Genomic DNA, 6,000 nt, shown 5'->3' with positions numbered 1-6,000 from the left:
TGATATTAAAACTCTGTTGTATATCGGTTCAACTAAGTTCACATAATTATAAGTGATGTTAATGCTTTTAAATTTGAAGGCGGTAAATGGACTTATATAAGTTTCACAGGATTATAGACATTATTGAATGAAAAAATGCTTTCAAATGAAAATACACTACCCACTCGTAATTATGATGCAAAGAAAATTATTTGTCCATGGGTATGGAGTATGAAATGATAGATGCATGTTCTAAAGAAAATTAATTGAAGCATAATCTCCTTTGATTTTTATTTTTTATTATTTAGTAACATTTTTATGTTATATGCTTCTTCTATAACCGAGGTCGAGTAGTAAATTTATGCTTCGATTAATAATTGATGTTAAATAGTCATACTTTTCTATCTCACTCGGATCTCGCTGTTGTTGAAATAATGTGTAATAGGCTAAATAACTTGTGTGTCAAAGCTCTTTCATACACTTATATAAAATTATTTATCAATTATAATATTCAAATAATAATTGTTTATGCATAAAAAAAATATGATTCAAGCACGTCAATCACGTATAAAAATTAGAACAAACAAAAGAAGTGTTGTGTCAAAAAAATATGGGACAAACTAAACTATTATACAAGTGTGTGTTTCCTAGTTTGAGATCTCATGCAGTCGAGAAAGTTGTCGGAGTTCTTGATTTGTAATTTAAATTTTAATTGTGATTAGTTAAACTGCATTCTTAAAAAAAGTTCATATAAAATAGGAAGATATTAAATTTGGTTTAATCTACCAATGTTTAATATATAAACTGTAATTTTTTTAAACTGGAATATATTTGAAACTAAGTTAAAAACTTATTTTGTTTTAAAAGCTTATTTTGTTTTAAAAACATAAAAAAATCTCTGAACCAGAGGTACATAATGAATCTAAATCATGATTTAAGCTTGCTATAAGCTATTAGTGACCAACTAAATATTATTAATGCATCTCTATTCCACGTGCAAAATCAGTAATTGAAAAGAGTAATATTTTGCAGATATTAGAAAGAGAGAATGATAAAAAGAAAGAAAATATTTTTTTGAGCATCCTATAAGCTAATCTAGGCTTAAATAGAGACATAAACAAAAAGGAAAAAGTTGTAAGTGATAACATGTTGGGAAGATAAAAAAATAATAATAATAAGGTGGTTGCAGAGTTTAGGTATCCAAAAATCCCTGCTGAAAAATTGAGGAATGAAATGAAATATGAATATTTCTAATAATGGAATCTGCATTTTCTTTGATTGGTCCTAGGGTGGGATCTAGTGGTCCATAGGTGCAAAGCTTTACCATGGATCACCCGCCGTTGAATTTGAGACCCACAACATCACCTCACAAGCATCCATCCAAAACCTAATTCAAGGTTGTTTTTCTGCCAGCTAAAACCCTTCTCTTAAACCCATTTAACTATTTTAATAATAATTACTTCTGTGATTTGTTCTGAAACAATTTACCCTACTTGCACTCCAAAACGCTATATAAACCACCATTCACTGCCAATAACTCACATCCGCACAAACACTCTTCTCTTTTGTAGCGAAGTAGTGTTTGCGATTCATCAATATCAGGAACTGCTACGGTTTAAGATGGGTTCCAAAACTAGCTCTTCCCTTGCTCTTTTCTTCACATTCAACATCCTCTTCTTTGCCCTTGTCTCTGCTTGTGGGACTTGCCCTGGGCCACAACCTAGGCCAAAGCATAAGCCTGTCAAACCAAGTCCTTCAGGTGGTTCAGGTGGTTCGGGAGGTTCCGGTGGCTCAGGTGGTTCGGGTGGTTCAGGTGGCTCCGGTGGTTCCGGTGGATCTGGTGGTTCAGGAGGCTCTGGTGGTTCTGGTGGTTCTGGGACCACATGCCCCCGTGATGCACTTAAACTAGGAGTGTGTGCCAATGTGCTAAACGGGTTGGTGAACGTCACCTTGGGTCAACCACCAGTTACCCCTTGCTGTAGCCTCCTCAATGGTCTGGTTGATCTTGAGGCTGCAGTGTGTCTCTGCACTGCCCTTAGAGCAAACATTTTGGGTATCAACCTCAACCTTCCCATCTCACTCACCTTGCTTCTCAACGTTTGCTCTATACAACCCCCACGTAATTTCCAATGTTCCTAATCATGCCCAAGTTGGTGCTACCTGTGCCTTTCTGTTGTCTTGTTTTCCAAATTTCATTGATCGTGGTGCGATTCAAGTACGTGCATGGATGGTTAACTTCTCGTTATTCTGTCGCTTTATTTAGTGTTTGTTTAATCATGAAGAGTGTCGCATTAAATAAATTCCCAACGCTTTCTTATGTAAAGCGAAAGGAATCAAACATGATAGTGTTATTTATTTGACTGATCGATAAATATGATTAATGTTACAAACACCTCTTATTTTATTGCTGCATTCAAATGTTGTCTTTTTCGTTGAATCTTTGAATGAAACCATTAGCTGGCTCCTCGAAAAATTACTTTCCCTTCAGAACTTCTGTCCAACATCCAACTATAGGGCAATGGGAAACAAATTTAAGAAAACAATAAAAACTAATAGAAAGGCAACACAGTCATCATCTCTGCAACGAGCCCGTGACTAATGTACTTTATCCTCCACGTGCAAGCACTATTATTATTTTTCTTTTTATTTATCTCTGAATAATTACCTTATTAAACAGAATCATAATTATCCATTTATAGCTTTAGGCCAACTGGTTCATTTGACTGTGTTTGGTCCATAATGTACATCTAGATTAAAATTATTTTGAGTAACTTTTCTTCACATGAATATAAAGACTACAATCGTTAAACCAAGTATGGAATCCATTTTGTCGTGGCTACTTCCAAGCTTGTGTCTTTCAGTTTAAGAAAACTTAAGCAAAAATGTATATCTGAGACAAATGTTCTTTAGGTCCGTTTTGCTTATTAACGATTACAGATTAATTCATTATTGACAATATATTTTTGGTTTGACAGATTCCGTATTTACATTCAGCAAGAAAAGAAATAATTTATTGATTTTGGTCCAATGCGTGTTTGATGTATTAAGGAAATAATTTAGAGAGATTTGATTTGGCTAGAATGAATGGTTTATATACTTTGCCATTTAAATGTACACGTGTGTATTATTATTTTTCTTTTCGTTTCTCTTAAAAATATGGCACACTGATTTAACTATTTTATTTTAGGAAAATATATTATGGAGAATATAGGTTAAGAAGTAAATCTTAAGTTTAATTTAATCCCACAAAACGAGCTCTGATACTATATATCATAAATTGGTCTTATTTATGTGAGACTTCCAACACATCTCACACGTCGAAGTATATACATTTCGTTTCTATGACACACTGATTTAACTAATTTATTTTAGGAAAATATATTATGGATAAGATTCATCAACACCTGGTTAGAAAAAAAATAAAAGATATAAATTTATATAATATATGATATAATGAAAATAAAATGATATATATATATATATATATATATATATATATTTTGTTGTCTTTTTATTTTTAAATAGAAGCAGTATTCATTAACGAGGATTTTGGAAACAGGCTTCTCGAATTTCGAAGTTCAATAATTTTATATAATTATATTTTAATTATAAACATTTCATTATTGAGAATCTATAATCCTACGTCATGGAACACAAACCTATAATTGTGCAAGTGCATCGGGAATGAGTTTCTGACGTTTGCCCTAGTTTATTTTTATTTTCTGGCAAAATATCTTTTAAAGTTAAAATTCCAAAATTAGAGTAATAAAGAAAGAAGTTGGTAGTAGATTTAATTTCTTTTGGTTCTAAACTCTTGTTAAATTAATTTTTAAAAATGTTATAAAACGTGTCATGAAAATAAAATATCATGCACAAATAAAATGTCACAAATTGTGATGTAAAATGTGTTATCATAAATATCTATCTTTATCGCAAAAATAATTTAAGATTATAGCATAGAATGTGTCGCTAATTGTCATATAAAGATGAGCGTTTCTCTTTTGCACCTTTAGAAATTCTTCTTGCACTTTAAAAGTTATTAATTTAGTCTTTTAATTAAAAAAATATTGCACGGTGGCTAGTATTGAATGTTAATCGGATTTCATAATGTGCATCAACATTTTCTCTATATTACTGCACCCCTTCTCCAGTTCATTCACAGCCTTCACGGTGTCATGGTATTGGTACTGGTCTTGTGTGATTGTGGTTTACGGTGGTGATCATTGTCGCTTGTTGATGGTCGACTTTCTCTACTCGTGAAAGATGAGATTGTTCGAGGTAAGGGAAAGACTTGAAAACGTATTTTGAAATGAGTATTTTTTAATCGAATTTTGAAAGCTGGTTAAGAAAAGAAACTTATTTAAATTTCTTTCTTAACAAAGACAAGCTCTTAACTGATTTTCAAAAATCGGTTAAGAGAAAAATATATTTTGAAATATATTTCTGTCTTAATATAAGCTCAATTAAAAGCTTAACAACTTTCGAAAGTTAGTTAAGAAAGAAACGAATTTCAAAATATGTTTATTGAGTTGTTTTAAAATATATTTAATAAGTTGTTATACAATAAAGTTTATTTTTTGATAATTTTTGAATTGTTTAAAATTTTTATATGATTTTTGTTTTTTTTTGTCATTTTAAATTGTATGTTTTTTATTAAAGAAATATATTCTTGAATACAAAAACTTATTTGTGATCCAAACTTATATTTTAATTTGTGTTAAAAGAAAAAAAAACATTTTCCTAACATCTAATTTTTTATTTTTAAAGATGATATTATTCCTCCTATTCAAAGACAGTAAGAGTAGTCATTTTCCTATATACCTAAAGTCTAGAATTGTGGACGTGATGTTTGAAGGACTTGTGTACTACTTCTTTTTACTTTATTCAAATTGCATTTTCTTTAACATCATTGTAACATTTTTTTACTATAGGGGCAAGCCCATATTTCTATTTCGATGCCCTTCTAATGTGTGCACGAATTATTGCGCTTGATTTCACGTACCAAAAAACAACTACAATAATGTCAGCAGCCTAAACAAGACACACAAACATGCTAGTATACTATTTGTGACTGCAAAAGTTAGAGAATTAGAGTAAGTTGATAATGCTCAAAATTCCTTGTGGGTTACGTACATGTTTCTTTTTAGTGTTTTTTAGAAAGAAAAAAAAATGAAGTTTATGAACCTAGTGAAAATACCTCAAACGATATATCAAAGCAAGATTCTTTAGCTCAAATTTTGCTAGCTAAAGAAAAGAATGGACATGTGTCCAAGAGTTAGAATGAGAAACTTGTCAATCTTGATTGTTCGGTATAATCTCCCTTTCTTCTTGTAGCAAGTTAAACAATGATGGTAGTAGTTAGATAAATCTTAAAATTAAGTTTTAATTTCTTTATAATATCGATACGAAGCAAAACTAACTTTATCCAATTTGTTTAGAGTGTATCAAAGTTGCAGAATTTTTTGTGTTGCAGCTTTTAAAATAATTGTTATGTCTTGATTTTATGTGAAACCATGTTATGTATTTTATTTGTTTGGTATTAATATATACTCATTGTTTGTTTAGTTTAAATATGTTTACTTTGTTCCAAAGTTTAGAAATAACGTTATTAGATAGATAAATTTTGATATAACATTTTAATTCCTTAAGAATATGTACGTGATGCAAAAATTGAATTTATCCAATCTATTTAAGTATATTGAAGTTGTAGAATTTTTGGCATTGTTACTTTTAAAATAAATTTTCTATATTTCCGAAGGTATATATGACTTACTTTGTTAACTTGGTATTGATTATTTTATTTGACTTTGTTTATAGAGAGAGTTGAAGAGATGAAGTTAGTAGCTGAATAAGTTTTGATGTAGATTTAATTTTTTTAACAATACGGATACAATGCAAAATTAAATTTTGTCCAATTTGTTTAGTGTATTGAAGTTGGTTCATTTTTTGTATTGTAACTTTTAAAAGATTTTTTCTGTAGATTTTTTGCAGAAAATATATGTGATTTACTGGCTTGGTTTA

The 6,000-nt window shown here is 30.1% G+C and overlaps 1 pseudogene; it reads left to right on the top strand.

Annotated features, from left to right (window-relative positions):
* Positions 1-1,502: 1,502 nt before the first annotated feature.
* On the top strand, positions 1,503-2,391 carry LOC124823420 (14 kDa proline-rich protein DC2.15 pseudogene; annotated as a pseudogene).
* The last annotated feature ends 3,609 nt before the right edge of the window (positions 2,392-6,000 follow it).

This window comes from Vigna umbellata, chromosome 3 (assembly GCF_029865625.1).
Source record: "Vigna umbellata cultivar VRB3 chromosome 3, Vumbellata_1.0, whole genome shotgun sequence".
In the NCBI taxonomy this organism is placed as follows: Eukaryota; Viridiplantae; Streptophyta; class Magnoliopsida; order Fabales; family Fabaceae; genus Vigna; species Vigna umbellata.
This window is presented reverse-complemented; position numbering and strand designations above follow the sequence as displayed.